Source organism: Oryctolagus cuniculus, chromosome 11 (genome assembly GCF_964237555.1).
Source record: "Oryctolagus cuniculus chromosome 11, mOryCun1.1, whole genome shotgun sequence".
NCBI classification, from domain to species: domain Eukaryota; kingdom Metazoa; phylum Chordata; class Mammalia; order Lagomorpha; family Leporidae; genus Oryctolagus; species Oryctolagus cuniculus.
Genome location: NC_091442.1, coordinates 116,166,756 through 116,192,099, shown reverse-complemented (window position 1 = coordinate 116,192,099; position 25,344 = coordinate 116,166,756). Strand labels below are relative to the sequence as shown.

The 25,344-nt window shown below is 55.1% G+C and overlaps 1 protein-coding gene across 6 annotated transcripts in view; it reads right to left on the bottom strand.

The window, feature by feature from the left end:
• Window positions 1-11,501, bottom strand: part of TNRC6B (trinucleotide repeat containing adaptor 6B) — a 287,810-nt gene extending 276,309 nt beyond the window's left edge. For 2 of the 6 annotated variants that reach the window (XM_051834072.2, XM_051834078.2), the window contains exon 1: window positions 10,840-11,501. The gene's annotated coding sequence lies outside the window, so the exon portion shown is untranslated. The remainder of the gene's footprint in view (window positions 1-10,839) is intronic. The other 4 variants (XM_051834074.2, XM_070052956.1, XM_070052955.1 and 1 more) reach the window with 4 other exon arrangements.
• Window positions 11,502-25,344: the final 13,843 nt, after the last annotated feature.

Below are 25,344 nucleotides of genomic sequence, written 5' to 3'. Positions count from 1 at the left end.
ACACAGGGCATTAAGTGCTCTTAGTGTTTAAACAGAGCTCATCTCCTAATTCAGGGTGGGGTGGATGTGAAAGTCAGTGAGGCAGAAACCTACAGACAGCTCTGGGGACTGAAGAGGCATCAGCTAACCTGGGTAAGAAATGCAATCAGATTTACAACTGTTCTTAAGTAAACATTTGCGGTGTGATATCTACAGGACTGTTCTTGTGACTCTTTCAGTACCTTTCTGAGGTGAAGAATTTCCTACTTGTAAAAGCTAAGGCTCTGCTTTGCTAACTGATCTGTTATTTACTCAAAAACTAAGTGCCTGCAACATGGCAGGCATGGTACCACACGTGTTTGAGAATGCAGAGGGGCAGGCAACATGGGGGATGCGCATTTGGCACAGAGGTTAAGTCACTGTCTGGGCTGCCCTTTGGGACGCCAGCATTTCACACTGCAGTCCCTGAGCTCACATTTTGGCTCCACTTCCAATCCCAGCTCCCTGCTAATGTGTGCCCTGGGAAGCAGTGTGTGTTGGCTCAAGTACTGGTGTTTCTGCCACCCATGTGGGAGACCCAGGATGGGTTCACGGCTCCTAGCTTCAGACTGGCCCAATTGTAACTCCTGAGGATGTTTGGGGAAATCAACCAGCAAATGGAAGATCATTCGCTCTTCCTCTCTCTTACACTCCTATATATATATATCCTTTCAAATCAATTAAAATTAAATTTTCAAAGACTCTTTAAATTTTTCAAGAAATGTTTAAAAGAGATAGGTCCAGTAATACGACAGAATTCATACTATAAATAAAGTATAGGAATCAAAAAGAAACATTTTTTCTAGGAAGAATGAATCATTTCACCACCAGAGTAAAGAGGTATTATTTACCCAAACAATTCCTGTGTTTTGACCACAGCAGGTACTCAAGCAAATGTCGGCACTACAAACAACCCAGGACAGCAGCCTCCTGGTTCAGACACTTTCCAGCTCTGGAATGGCTCTGGAAGAACAAGCGCTAACTCCAACAAGGATGGAACCACTTCAGAGTTCTACTTCTGAAGGTGCCGGAAGAGGCAGTTCACAAACCACAGAAGAAAATGAGTCCCATTAAAGTCAAACTTTATCTTTGACTCAACTTGAAAAAATATTATTGGGCTCAGCACTGTGCCGTGGTAGGCTAATCCTCCACCTGTGGCGCCGGCACCCCATATGGGCACCAGTTCTAGTCCAGCTGCTCCCCTTCCAACCCAGCTCTCTGCTATGGCCTGGGAAAGCAGTAGAAGATGGCCCAAGTCCTTGGGCCCCTGCACCCGTGTAGGAAACCTGGAAGAACCTCCTGGCTCCTGACTTTAGATTGGCCCAGCTCCTGCTGTTGCGGTCATTTGGGGAGTGAACCAGGCGATGGAAGACCTCTCTCTATATCTCTCCCTCTCGCTGTCTGTAACTCTACTTCTCAAATAAATAATAAAATCTTTTTTAAAAAAAGAAATAAACATTATCTAAACAGATTTATTTATGTACTTATTTTTTATTTATTTAAAAGAAAGAAAGAATCTTCTGTGCAATCTTCTATCTACTAATTTACTCCCCAAATGCCTACAACAGCCAAGGATGAACACGGCTGGAACCAGGACCAGAACTCTATCCAGGTCTCCCACGTGGGAGCACTGGCGGGACCCGAGCACTGGAGCTAAACCCTGCTGTCTCCCAGGGTGTGCATTAGCAGGAAGAGGGGACCAGAAGCACAGCTGGGACTCAAATCTAGGCGCCCGAAGATGTGATTCCAGCATCCCAAGCTGCATCTTAACTGCTGTGCCAAAAGATTGCCCAAAAGTTACTTTTAAAAAGCAAATCTCGAAAAGAAAAGAAAAACAAAGGAAGAAAGAAAGAGAAAAAGCCAATCCAACACAAACACATTAAGTTCTATATGTTAAATATCAACAGTTTCATATGTCAACCGTACCCCACAAAGGTAGTTTGGAGAAAAGGTAAGTACAAACCCGCAGCCAGCGGCTGAGGCTCCACTGCTGTGAAGACGCCTTCCCCAGGTCCTCCCTCCTCACTCACAACGTATGTCCTCCAAAGACCTCCGTTTCAGTTACTAACTAGAAAGGTAAAACGCAGCACACAGAATACAACAAAATACAAAGTTGTGTTTATTCATTTATTTAAAGTATTTACAGACTGCCTACCATAGGCCAGGTCAGGAGCTATATTAGGGATGCAAAGATGAGTAAGACGAAGACCTGCCTTCAAGAAACTCAGAGCTCCAAGGGAGGCAGACAACACACAATGCAGAACCAGCAGGCTGTCACTCTGCAGGTGCAGCCAGGAGAACCCTGGGCACAACTGGCACAGGTTCTCAGTCACAGACACCCATTCTTACTGGTCAGTGTCCACTGCTTACCACTTGTAAAATATCTTACTATTACCTCTGATGATAATACAAACAAGTTGGTAAGTACTGTAAATAATTACTACATGAAAAAGACAATGGAATGGAAAAAAAAAGGAATGGAAAAATGGAATGTTTAAAGGTTTCAAGGGCCAGCATTGTGGAGTAGCAGGTTAAGCTGCCACCTGTGACACCGGTATCCCATATGGGCACCAGTTAGTGCCCCAATCCAGCTCCCTGCTGATGGCCTGGGAAAGCAGTGGAAGATGGCCCAAGTGGTTAGGCCCCTGCCACCAATGTGGGAGACCCAGAAGAAGCTCCAGGTCCTGGCTTCAGCCTGGCCCAATCTTGGCTATTGCTATCATCTGGGGAGTGAACCAGAAGGAGGAACATCTCTCTCTCTCTCTTTCTCTCTCTGAAAGTCTGACTTTCAAATAAATAAATCTTAAAAACAAAAACAAGAGGCTTCAGAGGAGATGGTGAGAACTCAAGTTTAGGGAGTCCCCATGAGTCTCGGAGTCCCCGTGGGTTTCTCAGCAAGAAGGTTAGCATACTTTGGATAACAAAGTTGTTTTTAATCAAGAGAAATGGTTATTAAAAGGTCCATGGCTGGAATGACTATACTGAGGAGGTGGCTTAGTACTCTCCATCCAACACAGCGGCCGCTAGCTACATATGGTCACTAATGCCTGAAATATGACTATTCTGAACCGAGATGGACAGTGAAAATACACTCTACACTCTGAAGAAGCCTGAGAAAATAATAACGTAAAGTATCTCATCAGGAATTGTTTTTACTGGTTACATATTTATGACTGTATTATCATTATGCCTTCTGTCCTGAGCACTAAAAGCCCATGCCCTGGTTATGTATTTAACTAGTAGTATCCTGGGTATGTTGAAGTAAGTAAAATGCTTAAAAGATCAATTTCATCTCTTTTTTGATTCTTTAATTTGGTCACTAGAAAATTTAAGACGTTGCATCTGTGGCTCAGGTTTGCAGCTTGCATCCTGTTTCTACAACAGTGCTAGTCCAGACAGCTTCACAAAACAAGCTGAAGAGTTTAAACTCTCTGTAACCCATGAAGGTTTTCAAATGTTAGTGCCTGTGGTGGATTCGGGAAGCAGCAGTAAATATAAACAAAGCGCGGATTCAGAAGATTAGCGTGGGGGATCTGCAAGGGTGAGACACTGGAGGCAGCTGCCTTAGTCAGGAGGCTGCAAAGGTCAGAGGGTATGCAGGCTCAGCGGGAGAGTATCCATGGTCTTTAGAACTGGACTCTGGGCTGGGCAGAGAGGGGAGGAACAGATCCAGAGCAGGCTGAGACGAGGGAAGAGTGACAGCTGCAAGCCCGACCCCAGCCTGGACGACCAAGGTGCAATGTTCACAGGGCTCAGCCAGCAGGGCACAGCTCAGGTTAGACCTCGTCGGCTTCGTGGCAAGCGCTCAGGCAGAGGCACAAATCTCTCTCCATGTGGCAAGGCCTCCAGCAGTGGGATCAAGTCCCACAGAAGGCCAGGAGGCAGCAGGCAAGGCTCTCAGTCCTAACACGGCCAGCGACTGTTTCCTGGGGTCTGCTGGACACTAGACACACTGGGGCTGAGGTGAACAATACCACACACTGTGGTAAGAGCTACAAGGGTGAACAGCACCTCCAGGAAACCCGACTGAAGGTCAGGGGGTAGTGGGGCAAGGCCATGAAGAAAAGCCTCTCTGAGAAGGCGACGGACAGGCGATGACTACTGTGGCTCAGCAGAAGGACAGCCCAAGCCAGGAGAGTGGCACCTACAAAACCTCAAGGCTGGAACAGGCCTGGGTGATTCAAGGAACTGACAGGAGGACCGTGTAGTCAGGTCAGAAAAGGGGATGAGTCTTAAACTTTTAAATAAAAGGCAGAGAGCTACAGAGACAGAGACGCAGACATCTTCCATCAGCTGGTGCACTCCCCAAATGCCTGCAACAGCCAGGCTGGACTGTGCCAGGCCAAAGCCCAGAGTCGGAAGTGCAGCTCCCCCACCTGCAAGGCAACGGCCCAAGAATTTGAGTCTTCATCCACTACCTCCCAAGGTGCACATCAGCAGGAAGCTGAGCCAGGACGTTAACCCCCGGTGCGCCCAGCTGGGGTGCAAGTGTCCTAGCTGCTGCAGCAAACCCTCTCCCCACGAGACCGGTTTCAAGAGGTGAGAAGAACGTTGGAGACCAGAACACACAATGCCTCAGAAGGTAACAACTAAAATCCCCAGCCTGCCTGAATGCAATGGGAAGTCAGGGGAGAGTTCTGACCAGGAAAGGGTGGGATCCCAAAGGATTTTTAAGTGCTCCAACTACCTGTGCTCCCTGAAACCCACGACTCTGGGCCTGCCTGACCACACAGGGGGCAGGAGCCAGTATCTGCAGCAGAGTAGCAGAATTCCAGGTCTGGGACGTAAGAGCTTTTGTACGGCCCTCCAAATGCACCAAGGGGGCAACCCTGGAGAATGGAAAAGCTGAACTGGGACATTAGCTGTCTTTGAACACACTGAAGACGGGGCCAGCATTGTGGCGTAGCGGGTTAAGCTGCCGTCTGTGACGTGGGCATCCCATATGGGTGCTGGTTTGAGATCACCTGTCCCACTTCCAATCCAGCTCTCTGCTAATGCACTTGGAAAAGCTATGCCCCAGTGGGTAAAGCCACCACATGCAGTGTTGGCATCCCATATGGGCACCGGTTCAAGTCCCGGCTGCGCCACCTTTTTTTTTTTTTTTTTTTTTTTTGACAGGCAGAGTGGACAGTGAGAGAGAGAGAGAGAAAGGTCTTCCTTTGCCGTTGGTTCACCCTCCAATGGCTGCTGAGGCTGGCGCGCTGCGGCCGGCGCACCGCGCTGATCCGATGGCAGGAGCCAGGTACTTATCCTGGTCTCCCATGGGATGCAGGGCCCAAGTACTTGGGCCATCCTCCACTGCACTCCCTGGCCACAGCAGAGAGCTGGCCTGGAAGAGGAGCAACCGGGACAGAATCCGGCGCCCTGACCGGGACTAGAACCCGGAACGCCTGTGCCGCAAGGTGGAGGATTAGCCTAGTGAGTCACGGCGCCGTCCTGCTCCACTTCTGACCCAGTTCTCTGCTAATGCTCCTAGGAAATCAGCAGGAGACCTGGAAGAAGCTCCTGGCTCCTCGCTTCAGATGGGCCCAGGTCCAGCTGGTACAGCCATTTGAGAAGTGAACCAGCAGACGAAAGACCTCTCTGCCTCTGCCTCTATGTAACTCTTCCTTTCAAATAAATAATAAATCTTTAAAAAAATGAAAAGAAGAAAAACAAAAAAGGAGTGGAAGATGGCCCAACTGCTTGGGCCCCTGCCACCCACACTGGAGACCTGAACGGAGTTCCATGCTCCTGGATTTGGCCTGGCACAGCCCTGGCTGTTGTGGGCATTTGGGACGTGAACCATGGGATGAAAGGCTTGTTCTCTAACTCTGCTTTTCAAACAAATATGTAAGTCTTCAAAAATAAAAATTAAGGGGTTAAGGGGCCAGTGTTGTGGCACAGAAGAAGCCACTGTCTGCAATACCGGCACACCATATGGGCACTGGTTCAAGTCCCAGCTGCTCCACTTCCAATCTAGCTCCCTGCCAATGCACCAGGGAAAACAGTACTTGGGCCCTGCACCCACATGGATAACCCAGTAGAAGCTCCTGGATCCTGGTTCCTGGCCCCAGCCATCATGGCCACTTGGGGAGTGAACCAGCAGATGGAAGACTTCTCTCTGTGTCTCTCCCTTTTTCTTTCTGTAACTCTGCATTTCAAATAAATAAAATATATTTTTTAAGAAATTAGAATTAAAAATATAAAAATAAACATGATGAAGAGGAAGGAGCAGGACAGACAGCTGCTGCTCTGGGGTGAGAGGAGCGGCCTGGCACGGACAGGCTGGTTAGTACACACGAAGGTGACAGCTTATCAAAGCAGAATTTCCAAGCAGCAGAAAAACAGAAAAGCAAAACAATTACAAACGGTCCCAAGTCGTCCTTGGTGTTCACTTCTCTGTGGACAGAAATCAGGACAGGAATGAATGATACACAACCAGTGACTAAGAAGGGGCTGGCATCGTGGTGCAGCACCCCATCCTGGGAAGCTGGTTTGCGTCCCAGCTACTCCACCTCCTTCCCAGCTCCCTGATAACGCACCTGGGGAGCAGCAGGTGATGGCTCAAGGACTCGAGTCCCTGCCACCCACATGGAGACCCAGGTGGACTTCATGGCTTCCGGCTTCCACTGGGCGCAGCCCCAGCTGTTATGGCCATTTGGGGAGTAAACTGGTGGATTGAAGACCTCTCTCTGTGTGTCTCTTTGCCTTTCAAATAAATAATTAATTAAAAGGGGGAGGGCTGTCATCTTGGTTGGAGTGCTGGAGCCGTCCAATGGTAGCAGGAGTTACTTGGAGAATCCACTTGTGTGTTAATGTTCAGAGAACACAAAGTTAGTGTAACTGTACATCTAAAATGTCATTGTAATAAACTTTTAAAGGAAGTGGAGGGAGTCAAAAGGATTCACTGTGGCCGACAGGGAGACAGAACAGGATGAAGCCCAAGGAGACGGTGTGGGAAATTTAAGCATTAGGTAACTGGCAATCTTGGAAAAGCCTTCAGTAAGTGCTGAGGTTGGGAGCTGGTTGCAAAGGTTCAAAGAATGGCTGGAGAGTGAAAGGAAAGAAAAGCAGTCAGTTGAGTGTCCTGACAGTAGCTCAAACAGGAAAGCAGAACTGAGAGATCTAGCGACTCAAACTGTCCAAGACCAGGAGCTCCACTGCACATGAGCTATTCACTTTCTTATTGTCTCATTAAGTTAAAACTGCATAATTCAGGGACCAGCATGTGGCGCAGTGGGTTAAAGCCACGGCCTACACTGATGGCATTCCACAAGGACATCGGTTCAAGTCCCGGCTGCTCCACTTTCAATCCAACTGCCTGCTAATGCACCTGGGAAAGCAGCAGAGGATGGCCCAAGTCTTTGGGCTCCTGCACCCCTGTGGAAGACCCGGAAGAAGCTCCTGGCTCTGGCTCTGGCTAGGTCTAGCCCTGTTATATCCATTTGGGAAGTGAAACAGTGGATGGAAGCTCTCTCTCTGTCTTTGTCTGTCTGTCTGTCTCTCTCCTTCTCTAATTCAACTATAAAATGAACCCCAAGTCTCTACATTCTGTTTCTCAGAACTAGCACTTACTCTGTCACCATTAGGTGCTAAGCATCACGCTGGATACAAAAACAGGTAGCAGCTGATCCCTAAAGACCACACAGGGTTCACTGCAAGTCGGAGACACTGGCGTGGAAGGGCGCAAAGGGCTCTGAGGCCTTGAACACGCTGAACTAAAATCCTTTTGCTTTCAGCTTTGTAAAAGTCAAACAGGGAAGAAATAAAAACAAAGCTTGGATGTACTCCAGAGCTTGGATGCAGTTTGCAAAAATGTTAATTCTGAGAACAGTGAGCTTAACACCAAATTCCTAAGCTAGAGATGGGCAACCCATCATCAGTGGTATTCCCGCTGCTCAGCATCCTGTCTTTCTCTGGATAATTTAGGAGGATAAATGAAATGACCAGAGATTCCGAAAACAGAGAGACTTGAGACCAAATCTCTGTCCTTCAATTTCTTAGCTAGGAGGCTCTTGGAGACCCTTTTTCTTATCCATACACGGTAATGATATCTACACTATAGGTTAGGAAAAAAAAAGTACCGAGGCTGACATACAAGCGTGCAACAAATGCCAGCTAACATTATTACTACCAATTGGACAAATGGTGCTGTTCTGATTTTAAAACATTTTTTGGGGCCAGCGTTGTGGGACAGGGTAAAGCCAACACCTGTGGGGCAGGCATCCCTTATGGACACCGGTGAGTCCTGATTGCTCCACTTCTGATCCAGTTCTCTGCTGTGGCCTGGGAAAGCAGCAGAAGATGGCCCAAGTCCTTGGGCCCCTGCACCCATGTGGGATGCCTGGAAGAAGCTCCTGGCTCCTGGCTTCAGATTGGCACAGCTCCGGCTGTTGCAGCCAACTGAGGAGTGAACCAGGCGATGGAAGACCTCTCTCTCCCCTTCTCTCTATATATAACTCTGATTTTCAAGTAAATAAAGAAATTTTTTTTTGACAGGCAGAGTGGACAGTGAGAGAGAGAGAGAAAGGTCTTCCTTTGCCGTTGGTTCACCCTCCAATGGCCGCCGCAGCCGGCGTGCTGCAGCCGGCGCACCGCGCTGATCCAAAGGCAGGAGGCAGGTACTTATCCTGGTCTCCCATGGGGTGCAAGGCCCAAGCACTTGGGCCATCCTCCACTGCCTTCCCTGGCCACAGCAGAGAGCTGGCCTGGAAGAGGAGCAACCGGGACAGAATCCGGCGCCCCGACCGGGACTAGAACCCGGTGTGCCGGCGCCGCAAGGTGGAAGATTAGCCTAGTGAGCCATGGTGCCAGCCAATGAAGAAATTTTTAAAAAATCTTTTAAAAAACATTTTTCAGTGCCTCCATCTTAGAAAAAAAAACCCTTTTTCTCAAGGGCATGACATTTATTTTTCCATAAAAAGCAGATCCCAAGAGTGTGCATTTGAAACTGGGTGCTCCAGATCTGATCCAGCTTCCTGCTATGTGCCTGAGAAGGCAGCAACTGATGGCCCAGGTACTTGGGCCCCTTCATCCAGGTGGGCAACCAGGATGGAGCTTCAGGTTCCTGGTTTCTGCCTGACCCAGACCTGGTTGTTGCAGCCATTTGGGGGAGTGAACCAGCAGGTAGATCTCTCTGTCTCTTCCTTTCTCTCAGTAACTCTTTCACGTAAATAAATGTCTTAATAAATAAATAAATAAATAAAGAGGCGGCTGGTATTGCCGCACGGTGGGTTAAGCCGCAGCCTGCAACACCTGCACCCCCTGTGAGCACGTGTTCAACATGAAGTTCCAGGCTCCTGGTTTCAGGCCAGCCCCAGCCGTTTGGCAAGGGACCCTGCAGAGGCAAGATCTTCTATCACTCTGCCTTTCAAATAAAAATAAATAAATGTTTATTTTCAGAAAAGAAAAGCAGCTTGGGAACTTCTATGTCTCTTTAAGTCCTATCAGAAACTACAGAAAATAATGGTGCTTGGGACAAGCTCATTAAAATGGTAAAGAACTGGGCAGGTGCTATGGGCAGTGGGTTAGGCCACAGCTCGGGACAGCAGCACCCCACATCCAGCGTCCTGTTAATTTGCAGCCTGGGAGGCATGAGAGGGCGACTCAAGTGCCTAGGTCCCCGCCACCCACCCGGGACACCTGTATGCAGTGTCTGGCTCCTGGCTTCAGCCTGGCCCAGCCCCAGCTACTGGGGGCCTTTGGGGAGTAACCAGTGGATGAAGATCTCGCTCTCTCTTGCTCTGTCGCTCTGCCTTTCAAATAAATAAGTAAACGTTCCTAAGAAGCTCAAGGTCTAAAAGAAAATAAAGGCGTCCTTGTCATCAGTCCCTTGTCCCAAGTGGGACAAGCCAGCCTGGTTTAGACTTGTGCTCCGGACGCTGTGCTGGGGCTTTAAGCGCGGGGGGCCTTCGACGTGCACCCGCGCACACGCCCACGGCGAGGCCAGCTCCAAGCTCTGCTCCTTAGGAGGCTTTTAGTAACACCACGCAAAGCCACGGTTCCAAAGCCAAAGCCGACGTCGCTGGAGCCTCGCCACACCAACAGAACACTTCACACCACTGCAGTTTCCCGCAACACAGGCGTCTTCACAAAACGCTCCGCTCTCCCCTCGCTTCCCCGTGCACGGCCGGAGGGCACCCATGAGGCTCACTCACGGCCCGAAGCCACGCGGGATACAGGGCTAGGGCCCGGCCCGGGCTGGTCCGCACTGAGGTCCTGGGGGTCGCCGGGCACCGCAGGCATTCCGGGGGCCACCAGGGGCTGAAACCCCTCCAGCTGCAAACTAACGGGCGCCAGGCCAAGGGGAGGCGGCCAACGCTCCCCGCCCCCAGCGGCCACGGGCGCGGGCTCCGGGAAGGCGCGCGGGGGGCTCCGGCCGGGGTCCGGCCCGGGGGCTCGTCCCGGCATCACGCAGGTGCGACGCCCCGGGCCCCGGGGCTCCCCCGGCCCGCGCCAGCAGAGGCGGCGCACCCCGGCGGGCCGCGGCTCTCGGCGCGACGCCGGGACGCGCGGGCCTCGCTCCCCAGGGCCCCCCAGCGACGGGAAGCGACCTCGCCGCGGCCCGCACGCCCGGAAGCCCTCCCCGCCTCACACCTGCCGGCGCGTGACGCGGGAGGCGCGCGCGCCCGGCCGCTCCGGGGCGCGCGGCCCTGCCGGCCCCTCGCCTCAGCCCCGGCCGCCGCGGCCGCCCCCGCGAGCGCTCACGCCCCCCGTCCCCGGGCCGCGCCGCGCGCTCCCTCGCGAGGACACGCACACGCCGCGCGCCCCGGCCGCCCAGCTCGGGCCGCACGGCGCGCGGGGGAGGGGAAGGACGGCGCGGCTCCGGTCCTCACTCACCGGCGAGCTGCGCCGGCTCCGAGTGCGCGGCGTTCCGCTGTGAGGCGAGGCGATGCGCGCGGTCCCCGCTTCTCCGCAGGCTACGGGGGCGACGTCGTAGGGGAACTTGAGGGGCGCGGGGGTCCCTCCCTCCCGCTTCACCTCCCAGAAGCACGGGGACCCCAGAAACTAAAAACAAAATAAACAAACTTTCCCCTCCGCCTCCCTCCCCCAAAACCACAACACAAACACTCGGGGGCCCGCCCAGAGTCCCATCCCATTGGCCGCAGGGAGGATGTTTCCGGCTGTCACTGGCTGGCTTTTGTGCCCGTCAAGTTGTCGTTCCGCCCCTCCAATTCCTCGCCGCTGCCGTCGCCCCTCATTGGTTAAGTGCTTCCCGTTTGACGAGCTAGGATTGGCTGAGCTACCTGCGCCAATCATGCGGGGACACACCCCCTCAGCATCCCAGAGGCCGCTTCCTCGGTTGCGGACCGAGAGAGGCGAAGGGGAAACTAGAGCATGATGGCGGCCGAGCTCGTTTGGCGCAACCATCGTCGTTTTTCTATTTTTAGCTCATGAGTGCCTCGCCCCGGCGCCGTTTCCTCTAACGTCCTCTCTCCATCCCGTACTGCCTAATAACGGAATCTATACGTGCCGGCTCCTTGATTTATCCCCTCAGAAGTGCTGAGTGTGGGCTGGTGGTGCGTCATTGGACGGTCGGGCTGCCACTCCCGAGCCGAGGCTGCAAGCTATTGGTGGAACGGCCAGAAAGCCCGGCCAGCAACAAGGGCTGAAGCCATTGGTTTGAAGCCACTGAGTTCTGTCCCGGCGGCTTATTGGGCGCCCGGCTGCGCCGGTCGGGTCCCGCTCGCTGCGCGGCCTGCGAGTCGGGTTCGGCCCTGGTGGCTTGGCACGTCTTGGGCGGCGGTAATGGCCGTCCTGGCGTGCCTAGCGTGCTGCCGAGTTCCTCACAGAGACGGCTTGGTCAGACGCGTGGGGGTGATGGCGCGATTGGGCTAGGACGCTCGGGCCGGGGGGCGCCCAAGGTCGCGCGGAGACGGGAGCCCGCGGCGCTGGCGCGGCGACAGAGCCCTCTTATTTCACGGTGCCCGGAATCGGACCCGGCTGCCAAGCCCAGGCTGTCACACGGCCGCCTCGCCGGGCACCCGGTGCCGCCGTCTCCTCTGGAAGCCTTGACTGTGGAGGGGTCGCCCCCGCCCCATCCTCTGTTCCGGCACCCTGAGTTGAACTGCCTTGATGCCCCCCTCCCGCCCCCCAGAAGTGCACGTCCACCTCTTTCACCGACCCGGCTTTCGCAGGTGGACATCGCGGCCATCCTCCCCGCCCGGCCCGCCAAGCCCCCTTCGCGTCCGTTCCCTGCTCATTCTTTGGAGAGAGTCGAGATCAAGAGCGACTCGCCTTGGAAATCAATAATGTATCGCGTGCAAACGGAAGAGCCCTTCCGCTCCTGGACCGCGTCCAGGGTGGCTGAGGCCGAGCGAGATGCCTGCTCCTGGCCACTGGCCACTGGGCGCTTTCATGGCAGCGAGCCCGCGTTCCAGGCAGGGCAGGGCAGGAGGCTTGGAGCCCGTTGCCAGAGCGCGAGCCGGCAGCCTCCGGGACCAACACGACCTGCAGGAGCAGGGCGCTGGAGGCTAGCCCGGGAAGCTGCGGCGTCGAGTGTTTCCCCTCCCCAGCTCCGCACCCTGGAGCTTCATCGGGGCTGTTGTGTAAGCTCAGAGGCGCTGCTTTAGCAACGAGACAACCGCTGTAGCCCACAATAAGGCTGCGCCTTGCGCGCCTTGCAGCAGAGGGATCTGAGGTAGCTCACAAACGTCCATGGGGAGGAAAGGACAGCTAGTCCTAGGGCAACAGCGAGAGGCAATTTTTTTTTTTTTTTGACAGGCAGAGTGGACAGTGAGAGAGAGAGACAGAGAGAAAGGTCTTCCTTTGCTGTTGGTTCACTCTCCAATGGCTGGCGCGCTGCGGCTGGTGCACCGCACTAATCCGATGGCAGGAGCCAGGTGCTTCTGGTCTCCCATGGGGTGCAGGGCCCAAGCACTTGGGCCATCCTCCACTGCACTCCCTGGCCACAGCAGAGAGCTGGACTGGAAGGGGGGCAACCGGGACAGAATCCGGCACCCCGACTGGGACTAGAACCCGGTGTGCCGGCGCCGCTAGGCGGAGGATTAGCCTATTGTGCTGTGGCACCAGCTGCCAGAGGCAAATTCTAATCCAGGTGCTAGGAACCATGCACACAGCCCCTGTGGGCCTCACAATGCAACACGCAAAGGTCAACACGTGCCCAGGGTTCAGGCCTCTGTGAGGTCTGAAGTTACTTGCCTGTGCCTCTGTTTCAGCCCTTCAACCAGTGCTTGGTTTGACGGGTATTATTGGGGATATCCCAGTGGTAAGAGCCTTTGAACCAGGTTTCTTGTTCTGCTTCGCGTCTCTTACCTGCCCCCAAATAAATAATTTACTCAGTAAATATTTAGGGAGCATGTCCCACACTTTTCTAAGGCACCAAGGCTGCACAGTTAAACAAAGCATCGTCTCTGCTTTCCAGAACCTCTGTCCAGTGGGGGTGGCCAGCACGCCGTGATGAGATGCCCCAGAAGAAGCCCATGGGAGGGACATGGGACTCCATTGATGGCTTCCTGGAAGAAGCGACATCTATTGGGAGCACTAATGGGCGAATTGTGGCTAGCCGGGAGACCGGCGACAGGCGATGACCAGCAGTGCTTGCTCTCTGAGGGTGGGGGGCAGGACAGGACCATCCCAGAGTACCCCCAGCCTGTTCTTCCTGTGGGCTTTGTCTTTGCAGGCCGTTAGCTATCTGTCCACTCCGCCTCCTTGTGCTGTCCCTCCCTGGAAGAATACAGGAAGCCTGAAACCCTGTCATGTTTCCCCATTTGAGAATAGAAAAAAAAAAAAAAAATTAAAATAGCGTTTTTCTGATCACAAAGTCACTGAGTAAATAGAACACTTTCTCAACTCTATGTAACATCCTGTATTTCAGACAGCATAGAAAGTTACGAAGTAGAAGTCAAAACCCATTCAGGAAGGAAAAAAATCCAGGTGCTTTCGCGAGTGCATCCACATACAGATTTCTTCTTTCATCAAACAGTGGAACGGGGGTCAGAGACTTGTCTGGCCTCTGAGAGTTTCTTCTTAAAATGTTTATTTATTTAAAAGGCAGAGTGACAGAGATCTTCCCTCTGCTAGTTCACTCCCCAAATGGTCACAACAGCTAGGTCTTGGTCAAGCTGAAGCCTGGAACTCCATCTGAATCTCCCACGTGGGTGGCAGAGGCCCAAGTTCTTGGCCTTCATCCACTGCTTTCCCAGATGCATTAGCAGGAAGCTGGATCTGAAGCAGAGCAGCTTGGGACTCGAACCCGCAACACTGGCCTCCTAAGAGTGTTCACTGCTCAGAACTGTGTCTTTGGTTGGAACCTGTCCTTCCTTTCTGTACTTAGAGGAAGGAAGCAAAAAATGTCGGTCAAGAGGTCAGCGTTGTGGCACAGTTGGGTAAGCTGTCGGCTATAACACCAGCATGCCATTTCGAGAGCCAGTGCTTCCTGCTAATGCAGGAAAGACAGCAGAAGATGGTCCGAGCACTTGGGCCCCCACCACCCATATGGGAGACCTGGACGGAGTTTCAAGCGCCTGTTTTCAGCCCGGCCCAGTCCTGGCTGTTGCAGCCATTTGGAGAGTGAACCAGAGGGTGGAAGATATCTCTCTCTCTCTCTCTCTCTGCCTTTTAAATAAATACATCTTTCTAAAGAATAATAATTTTTAATTGAAATATTTGTTGTGGAAGTTGAGGGTTTCCAACTCCTGTCACAGCGGAGGAGAGGCTGTGGAGTCAATGCCTGGAGCTCACCCTCCCTGCCCTGGGGCATATGGGCCTGCTTTGGGGGCTGTGGGGTCCACCTACACCCTGACAAGGCAGCCCTGCTCAGAGAACCATCAGCTAGGGTACTCTGCTCCTGTCTCATTTCCTGTCTGCGTGCTGCATGGGGAAAATGGTTTTTTTGTTTGTCCCACCCCACCCTGATTTGAGAGTAAAAAAGGCTCGTTAAGCCCTACACACTTGCACGCGGGCCAAGTGCGCCGCGTTCGTGGAGCACTCCACTATTCTTAGCGCTCTATACGTGGCGCTCCACACAGTTGGCTTCTTGCTGCAGGGGAAGCAGGCTTGCTGAGTGGTGGGTGCCTTGGATGCCCGCCAGGAGCGCTCTGAGCTGGCTCAAGCAGCAGGCCTTCCATCCTTCCCTGGAGAGATCGTGCTGTGATCGCTGCCCTTGGCTTGGAAAAAATCCAAGGCAGTGGGAATTTTTGCAAAGGATTCTGCAGTGACCCTCACGCCTGGGGCGGCACAGCCAGCTGGACCTGCCCCGGCTCTGATTTCTGTGGCACAGGAAAAGCCCCTCCGCCGTTCGCACAGCCTCTTGTCGCTCCGAGGCAGGGGGGCGGATTCTGTAGGTGTTGACGCTTCTGGAGGACAAGCTTATAGCGTCTGTGACAAGTCTGGTGGCACCTGCTGTGCACGGAGACTTCTGGATCGCCTCTCATTTCTTCCTGAGAAGTCATCGAGTCAAGCAGCAGACACTGGACCATCCCTGCGTGTTGGCCGATGCTGTTGCACAGGAGGAGCTCGGAAAATCTGAGAAGCAGTTGTTAATAATGACTATGCTGCTGCTGCTGCTGGTGGGCTGTGGCATTGTGGCACGGAAGGTTAAGCCTGCATTCCATGTGAGCGTTGGTTCTGGTCCCAGCTGCGCCACTTCTGATCCAGCTCCCTGCTAGTGCACCTGAGAAGGCAGTGGAAGGTGGGCCCCTGGCACCCATGTGGGAGACCCCGGAGGGGTTCCTGGCTCCTGGCTTCAGCCTGGCTCAGCTCTTGCCTGTGCAGCCATTTGGGGAGTGATCCGGTAGTTGAAAGATCTCTGTCTTTCTCTGTAACCCCGTCTTTCAAATAAAGAAATAAATATTTTAAAATAAAATAATAACCACGCCGGGATGCGCACTGTGGTGCAGCGGATTCAGCTGAATCTTGGACGTCTGCATCCGTATGGGAGTGCCTGGTCCACATCCCAGCTGCTTGGTGTTTCCAGTCCAGCTTCCTGCTGGTGCTGGGCATCTCCAAGTGTCCCTCCTTCCCCTCTCCCTCCCTCCCTCTCCTCCTTCCTCCCCATCCCCTCCCCTCTATGTCCTTTTCTCAGCTTCAGCAATGACCTGCGGTCATGCCTATCACCTCAGAGTTCCCTCCTCCTTCTTTGAACTTGACTTCTAACCCTAGCTCTCCACCGACACTCCCTCCTCTAAGCACATCCGTAACCTCTTGGTGGCCGAGATCCAAGAGACTCTCTCGGTCCTCGTTTCCATGGCTTCACCACTGGTTTACTCTGAAAATCTTCCCTTTGCTTCCCAAAATAGCCAGCCTTCCTCCTACCTCTACAACTGTTCATGCTCTTGTTCCTACCATCTCTCTCAGCTCCTTCAAAGGGGCCTGTCTGCCCTTCTCGCCTTCTGTTGTCTTCTGAGGGCTTGGGGTGTAGGGAGCGGGGTCGCTATCCTACCTTCACCTCTAAGATGACAGTTTTCTGGGGGCCGGTGCTGTGGCGATGTGGGTAAAGCCGCTGCCTGCAGTGCTGGCGTCCCATATGGGTTCCAATTCAAGTCCCAGCTGCTCCACTTCCGATCCAGCTCTCTGCTGTGGCCTGGGAAAGCAGTGGAAGATGGCCAAGTGCTTGGGCCCTGTACCTGCATGGGAGACCTGGAAGAAGCTCCTGGCTCCTGGCTTCAAATCAGCTCACCTCCAGCCATTGCAGCCATTTGGGGAGTGAACCAGCAGAGGTAAGACGTCTCTCTTTTTGCCTCTGCCTCTGTAACTCTGCCTTTCAAACAAATAAATCTTTAAAAAAAAAAAAATGTCAGTTTTCTCTCTCACCAGCTTCGTTCTGCAGCCCCCTGCCCTATGACTTTGTGCAAGTCACAGAAACTGTGTGTCAGGCCCCTCATTTCTTTTTATTTCTTTTTTTATTTGACAGGCAGAGTTAGACGTGAGAGAGAGAAAAAGGTCTTCCTTCAACTGGTTCACTCCCCAAATGGCTGCTACGGCCGGCGCGCTGCGCCGATCCAAAACCAAGAGCCAGGTGCTTCCTCCTAGAATCCATGCAGTGCAGGGCCCAAGCACTTGGGCCATCCTCCACTGCACTCCTGGGCCACAGCAGAGAGCTGGACTGGAAGAGGAGCAACCGGGACTAGAACCTGGGGCCCACATGGGATGCCGTTGCCGCAGGCGGAGGATTAACCATGTGAGCCTGGTGCCGGCCCCAAGGCCCCTCATATCTAAAATGAAAAGATTGAGATTTTTTTTATTCCCTCTAAGGTAATGAGACAACCCAACATTTTTAAGGTTTATTTATTGATTTATTTGATGAGGAGACAAACAAACAGACAAACAGATCTCCCATCTGCCTGCTCACCCACCAAATGTTTAGAACATCTGGGGCTGGGCCAGGCCAAAGCCAGGAACCAGGAACTCAATCCAGGTCTTCAAAAATGGGCGGCAGGAACCCAAGCTCTGCTATCTCCCAGGTCTGCATTAGCTGACAGCAGAGTCAAGGGCCAGAGCCCCCGACTTAACACGTTTAAGCACACACCCAGCCAGGCGGCACCAGCTGCCCAACTTGCAGAACCTAGCACGAAATTAAAGTGTTTCTTGTTTAAACGTTGAGAATTCCAAGGTGGCGACAGTGGAGAATTTAATCCCACGAGGGACCCTCTGCCTCCTGGGCCTGCGCCCTGTGGCATTGCCCAGGTCGCCTGTCCCACAAGGCCAGCCCTGGTGCCAGGTGCTGCTCTAAACAGTTCACATCTGTGACCTTAACCCTCACAGCAGGGGCTGACGTTGTGGCACTGCGGGTTAACCTGCTGCCTGCATCGCTGGTGTCCTACAGGAGCACTGAATCTGGATCAGGTCCCAGCTGCTCCGCTTCCAGTCCAGCTCCCTGCCGACAGCCTGGGAGAACAGTGGAGCATGGCCCACGTGCTTGGGCCCCCGCCACCCACATGGGGAACCCAGATGAAGATCCTGCCCCCAGCTTTGATTTGTCCCAGCCCCAGTCATTGTAGCCATTTGGCGAGTGAACCAGCAGATGGAGGATCTCTCTCTCTCTCCCTCTCTTCCTCTCTCTCTCTCTTCCTCTCTCCCTCTCTCCCTCTCTGTAACTCTGCCTTAAAAAAAAAATTCTCCTAACATCCTTGTGAGGAGGCCAAGGATGGACATGGATGTGGAAAGCAAGGTAGAGAGAGGAGGTCTCTCTCTGGCCAAGGTCACCGAGGTGTTTAAGTGGCAGAGCTGGGAAGAGTGACAGCTGCCTGTCAGGATTGTTGTGAGACCCAGGGGAAGGTGCCCAGGGAGGAGTGGTTCCCCACGGGGGGCCCCTTGGCTGGGCCACGCCACTCTGCCCACAGGGCCAGGTCTGCCACCTCCAGTGCCCTTTCTTCTCTTCCCTGCTGCTCTCCTAAGGGGCCTCTGGAGCTGCGAAGCCAGGCTCGCCTCCTTCTGTGGTGGAGTCACAGCCACCGCCAGCCCCACCTGGGGACACTGACAGCTCATGCGCCCTGCCCTGGGGCTGGGCCGAGGGCTGGAGGGAGACCTGTACATCCGGGCACCCCCGTGGAGCACCTGCTGGAGACTGACCTTGAAGACAGACAGGAGAGGACGTCAGATTTGAAAGAGATGTCTCTTTGGGTGCAAAAAACTTTGGAAAACCATGCATAGTTTTTTTCTATAATAAGCATTTCCCACCAAGTTTTGGAAGTGCCCTCATACTATATCTGAGTCTTCACTGTGTCCTTGAAGTTTATAATTCTCCTAAGGGCTCTAGGCCTTCCTCTGGACCTTACCTCCTCCCAGTCTCCTCCCCCGTTCACTGCTCAGGTGTCAGCTCAGAGACCACTTCCTCGTCCAGGAAGCCCTCCTGACCTCTACCCCCAACCATAACACCTGCCTCCCTAGATCCACCTTCCCAACCAGGTATGGACATCAGAGGGCCGAGACCAGATCTGTCTTACTGCAGTGCCTGGGCACAGCGAAGTTCCCTGTAAGTTTGTTTGAACAGGTGAATGAATGAATAAAAGTAAATATTAAATAGGGGCTGGTGTTGTAGTCCAGTGGGCTAAGCAGCCTGTGACGCCAGCATCCCATATGGGAGCACTGGTTGGAGTTCCAGCTATGCTGCCTTTTTTTTTTTTTTTTTTTTTTTAACAGGCAGAGTGGATAGTGACAGAGAGAGAGACAGAGAGAAAGGTCTTCCTTTGCCGTTGGTTCACCCCCCAATGGCCGCTGCAGCCGGCGCACTGTGACCAGCGCACTGCGCTGATCCGAAGGCAGGAGCCAGGTGCTTCTCCTGGTCTCCCATGCGGGTGCAGGGCCCAAGCACCTGGGCCATCCTCCACTGCACTCCCGGGCCACAGCAGAGAGCTGGCCTGGAAGAGGGGCAACCGGGACAGAATCCAGCGCCCCAACCGGGACTAGAACCCGGTGTGCCGGCGCCGCAGGCAGAGGATTAGCCAAGTGAGCCGCGGCGCTGGCCTAACTACCCTGCTTTCTATCCAGCTCCCTGCTAATGCACCTGGGAAAGTAGAAGAAGAAAGCCCGAGCACTTGGCTCCCTGCCACCCATGTGGAGACCTGGATAGAGTTCCAGGCTCCTGGCGTTGGCTTGGCCCAGTCCTGGGTGTTGCAGCATCTGGGGGAGTGAACCAGCAGATGGAAGACCTCTGTCTCTCCCTTTCTCACTGTTTCACGCTGCCTTTCACATAAAGAGAAATCTTTTTTTCCTTAAAGTACATATTAAGTAATGTTGGTAAAGACTCCGGGTTCCTGTATGTGCCTCAGCACAGAATGGGAGTGCAAGCCTGAGCTGGCCGAGAACCAGGGGCAGCACAGGAACCTGGGGGAGGGGGCGTGGCAGAACAGGGGGCGGGGTGGAGTCGGTGTTGAGAGCTCAGCCCTGCAGGACAGGTGGCCAGAGCTGAGCAAGGCAGGGCTTGGGCTGAATCCAGCCTGCTGCCTGTTTTGGCACAGCTGTGAGTTAAGAATGCTTTTTACGTTTTTTGAGTAATTGGGAAAAAGAGTTAGAAGAGTACTACTTTGCAATTCGTGAGAATCACACGAGATTCGAATCTCCGTGTCCATCAAACGCCCTGGGAACTGGGCCACACCCCTCGCAGGCTGCAGAGCCCGGCGTGCCTGTGTCTGGCCCTGGAGAGAAGGCGGCGGCCACGAGGTGTCAGCCTCTCACCGCGCAGCTTCCAGCGCGGCTCCGCCAAGGAGCTGCCGCGCCTGCTCTCAGGGCCTCCTGTGCACCCTCTCAGCCAGCAGGGGAGACAGCCGGGGTCGCTGGCCCTGTGAGGGTGGGTGTGGAGTTTACACAAAGGGGCAGGGCTGGCCTAGGAGACTCTGGCTTGGTGCAGGCGTGGCAGGCTTCTCAGGAAGTCCCGCCTCAGGTTCAGGTTTTTTGTATTTGACATACATGGGATTCTCTAAGCTATAGTTCATTTTTCAAAGGTTTATTTATTTACCTGTTTTTAAAAATATTTATTTGAAAGACAGAGTGGCAGAGAGAGACAGAGAGAGAAGGAAAGAAATCTTCCATCTGCTTGTTCACTCCCCACATGGCTGCAATGGACAGGGCTGGGTCGGGCTGAAGTCTGGAGCCTGGAACTCTGCCCAGGTCTCCCCTGTGGGTGCAGGGGCCCAAGTCCTTGAGCCGTCCTCTGCTGCTTCCCCAGGTCGTTAGCAGGGAGCTGGATCAGAAGCAGAGCAGCTGGGGCTTGAATTGGTGCTGTGACACCAGATATGAGCCACAATGCCTGTTCCATATTTACTTATATTTTAATTAAGTAATTAATTTACCCAGAGGACGAGAGAGAGAGAGAGAGCGAGAGAGAGAGAGAGAGCGAGCGAGCTCTCCTGTTAGTTCACTCCCCAAACAGCCCCAACAGGTGAGGGCGCTTTTAGCCCTGAGTGCCCACCACGCATCATGAAAACCAGTGAGGGAGCAAAGCAGGAAGCAGCCGGGGACGCCACGCTGACAGCATCTACAGCCTCTCCCCACGAGGTGCTTGCCTGTGTCCCTCCCCCCGCCTAGCAGAGTGTCCCAAGAGCGTCCTCAGTTGACACCGGCCAGTCGCGAGCTGTCCGGGGGCAGAGCTGGGATTCAGCAGTGCCTCCCCGCTCTGAAGCCTGCCCTGTCTCCACCACCAGACCTGCTAATGTCCCAGCAGCCTCTCTGCCTTCCTCACTCGCCCAGTCTCCCCAGGCTGGGAGCCGGAAGTACCCACGGAACGCACAAAGGAACGCAGCTGTCCAAGCATGGCAGCGCTGCCTTTCCAGAGACCAGCAGGGAATCGAAACTGCAGCTGGGACGCCAGGCTCACGGCTCGGCTCGGCGCTCGGCGCTCGGCAGCGATCTGCCCTTGCCCCGGAGGGCCGTGGGCACCGCCTGTTCCTGCCTTCTCTCTCCCTCTCCCCCAGGCACCCACGCCCGCGCTGGCTTCCCTGGACATCTGTTCCAGAAGCTACTTTTAAGTGGCCGCAGACAATGCCCCCACTTGTGGCCGCTTCCTGGGTGAAAACCTGTTTCCAGCCGCCTGCTCCTGGGAGAGGCCACACGGTGCAGGGAGGGGGCTCCGGGTCCCAGGCCCCCCGTAACTCGTCGGGTGGCTCTGGACCACTTCTCTCACCCAGACATGCCCCCTTCCTGTGTTAGCCTTCTGAAAGGAAGCACACATTGTGGTCCAGCAGGTTCAGCTGCCAGTCACTGCCATTGCTATCCCCTACTGGAACACCGATTCAAGACCCGGCTGCTCCGCTTCTGATCCAGATCCCTGCGAATGCACCGGGGCAGGCGGCAGATGGCAGAAATACCTGGGCTTCTGCTGCCCACGTGGGAGACCGAGATGGCGCCCGCTGGCTTCGGCCCCAGCCGTGGTCATCTGGGGAGTGAAACAGCAAATGGAAGATCTCTCTCTGTCTCCCTTTCTGTCGCTCTGCCTTTCAAATAAATGGGGGGGAAAAAAGAGCAACTGTCCTCGAAGAAAGGATTAGAGCAGGAGAATTTTAATTAAATAGCAGATGACACAACCCCATTTGGCTTCTGTGTGCAGCGTCAGAAGTCGGGAACAAGATTAAAATGGTCATGATCAATTTGGGAACCTCTGATGCCTCCCAGTTTATTAGCCTGGTTTTCTTCTTTTTCTTTTCATTTTACTTGAAAGGCAAAGAGACAAAGAGGGGGAGAGAGAATCTGCCATTTACTTGTCCACCCTCCAAATGCCTGCAGCAGCCAGGGCTGGGCCAGGCCCAAGCCAGGAACCAGGAACTCCCATCCAGTCCTCCACTGGGGTGGGCCGTGACTTGCTGCCTCCCAGGGTGCACATCAGCAAGAAGCTGGATCAGGAGCAGAGCCAGGACTTGAAGCAGGCACTGCACTATGGACTGCAGGAGTCTCAGGTGGACACTTAACCACTGTACCAAATGCCTGCCCCGCTCCCAGCCTGGTTTAATTTCTGTATTTGTGTGGCCTTCAGGTCTTCGATCACTTAACAAACAGGTGCTGCAGTTACAACGGTGAGCCGGGCGGAGCAGGCCGCAGGCTCGGCAGCCCAGAGAAGAATGGGTCCCGATGGTGCCAGACTTCGAGTGTGCTGTCCATGGCTGGGAGGCTGGCAGCTTTGCGGAGCAGGCCTGAGAAGTTCACTTGTGAGGGCTTCGTACCCACCTGGCACCGACTCTCACTCCTGCACTCGCACCCCGCCCTGCCCGTGTCCTCTAAGCTGTGCCCCTCCCTGCCGTGTTCCGGCTCAGCGCACAGAGCCCGGGTAGCAGTGGGGGCCTGTTCTGGAACATCGGCACAGATGATCAGTGACAGCTGCAGGCTCCTTTGGGTAGGGAGGCTGGGGGGTGGGGGTGGCACACAGCCAGGCGATGAGCCACGTCCATGGAGCACGGCTGGGCTAAGCGGCTGCTGGAGGGGCTCTGTCCGCCTTCGCTCACACGGCGGCGGCCAGTGAGCAGGTCCCTGCTTGGCCTGACTGGGGCACAGAGGCTCCCCCGCTGCTTCCGGGGGCACGGGCACTGCCGGGCACACACAGGCACGTCCCGCGGTGTTTTCCGTGCAGGACAGGAAGGAAGGAGAACAGATTGGGAGGGCACTGACAGGGAGCTGAGTGGAGCGAGACAGATGTGTGCTCGCAAGCACACCTGTTCTGGGGACGGCGCGGCAGTGAGGAATGGATGCTGGGACGTCTGCCTGGGCAGGCAGCCAGGCACACTCCGCCAACCCCTCTCCAGGGGACCTTGTCGGCCGTCTCACCCGGAGGCCGCCCCTGGCGTTCAGTACATGGAGGCCTGGGGGCCTTTGACATCTACAGCTCTGCGCCCTACCATCCTCCCCAGAGGGTTTGAGCTCGCGGAGGGTCCCCGGTCTGCATCGGGGGAAGCTGTGTGCCTCACCTGAAACACGGGGTATCACCTGTGCAATTCACGCTCAGCTCGATGAGCTGCTTCCCAAATACATGGGGGCGCTCCACTTGGTCAGGGCTCTTTGCTTTTTTCTTAGTTGAAACCTACATGTGACCAAAGTATCTAGCATAGGGACTGGCATACAGTAGGTGCCCAGTAAGTGGAAGAAAGAACGGCCGTATGAGAGAAAAGGATACCCCTTCCTCTCTCTTGGCCAGTTTCTTCCATATCTCTAGGCCTTTTTTTTTTTTTTTTTGGTCTAACCTTTCTAGAAAGTTCTATACAGGCATAGGGGAGTGGGGTCAGCGGAGGCTACTCAAGGGCACCTTTGAGGACTCAGCACTGGTGAGACAGCTGACAGGGGAGACTGCGACGACCTCCCTGCCCTGGGCAGTGTCCTGTGGCCCCCGTCACTCGGGCACAGAAGCCGGGGTAGCCGCAACCCCAAGGGTCTCAGCTCACTGGGCCACTAGCCCTCCCCCGGGGCTGCACCCACTGTTAACACCGGAAAGTGAGCCAGCTGCTTGGTGTCAGCGTGCGGTGGGGCCGCCGAGAGCCCTGTGGAAGCTGCTGAACAGGGACCAAGGGCACGATCCGCCCGAGCTGCCATCCCGCTGGGAAGGCCGGATGTTCCCTGGAGCCATGACGGGGGAGAGGCTCTGAAAGAGGCGGCACTGCAGACACGAGCTGCCCGTACGACCTCAGGATCGGCAGCGACTGCACAGCCTTCCGGCTGCAATCTGACTCAGACACTCCAGAGGGGAGCCCCGGGGTCCTCTTAGCCACACCTGTGTAGGGATGAGGATGGCGAGGCCGGGGAGGGGCCCTGCCCAGGAGGCCTCCTGCCTGAAGGCCAGCACTCTTCCCCTCCCGTCTACACCGAGATAATCCCCACCGTGGGCCATTGGCTCAGTGGGGCTTCCAGTCTGGGGTCGGCCAAGAAGGCAGGGGAGGGGACAGGAGGGCCCGGCCTGCTTGGGGTCAGAGGGGAAGGCAGACCGTGGGCCTGCTCCTGTCCTGGGAGGCACAAGCAGCCTGGGCAGTTACTTAGAGGCTGTTCCTGCCCCAGGCCGAGGACCCTCTCTCCCCACTGGTGTCTCACACCTTTGGGCTGTGACGCTGGCAGCCCCCCCTCCCCCCCAGCAAGCACAGGTGCACAACACTGCCAGGTCTCAGTGCTCAGCGCACACCTCCAGGAGCGTTTAATCCTCACAACAGCCCAGGCAGGCGGGCCAGGGTGCACTCCCTCCACACCCCGCAGGCCAGCTCCAGACGCAGGACGAGAGCCCTGGGGACAGGCTGGCCCTTTCTTTCCCCTCCCCCCAGGTGGCTGCCACGTGTGGCCCCACGTCCCATGGCCCAGCCTGGGTGCCCCTCCCACAGCACAGGTGTCCCAGGATAGTGGGAGGGAAAGAAAGGGGACAGAGGTTGGGGGCTGGAGTCGGAGGCTGGAGAGGCTGCCGGGCCGGCCCGGGGGGATCCGCAGCTCGGCAAGGTCTCCCCTGGGCCCGGCCTCGCGGCAGTCGGGCCGACCAGCCCCGGGGAGCCACACAGCTCCTCAGCACCGTCCGACTCTTCCAGGAGGCCGAGCCTGGTCTTCGGCTGAAATGTGCCCGGAGCAGCCCCGGCTGGTGAAGGGGCCCCAGCCTCTCCCCACCCCGTGCCCAGAACTTCTCTAGGCCAAGCCCTCTGCCTGTTTGGTATTGCAAACCGAGGTGGTCTGAGGGGAGGAGCAGGCCAGGCAGAGGCACTGTAGGAACCCACAGGGGCTGGCGTTGGCCAGGGAGGCCTGGAGCACACAGGCTGAGGAAGAGGGAGACCTCGGCACAGCAAGGTCAGCGTCTGCTGCCGGGGGCGGGCGGCGGCGGAGGGGGTGGCGTGTCCAGTCTGGAGCCAGCAGTCTGAGGGCTGGGCCAGGAGGACCACAGCAGCAGCTCCTTCCTAGGGTTCTGAGGCTGGAGCAAGGCTGGAACTGAGTCCGGCC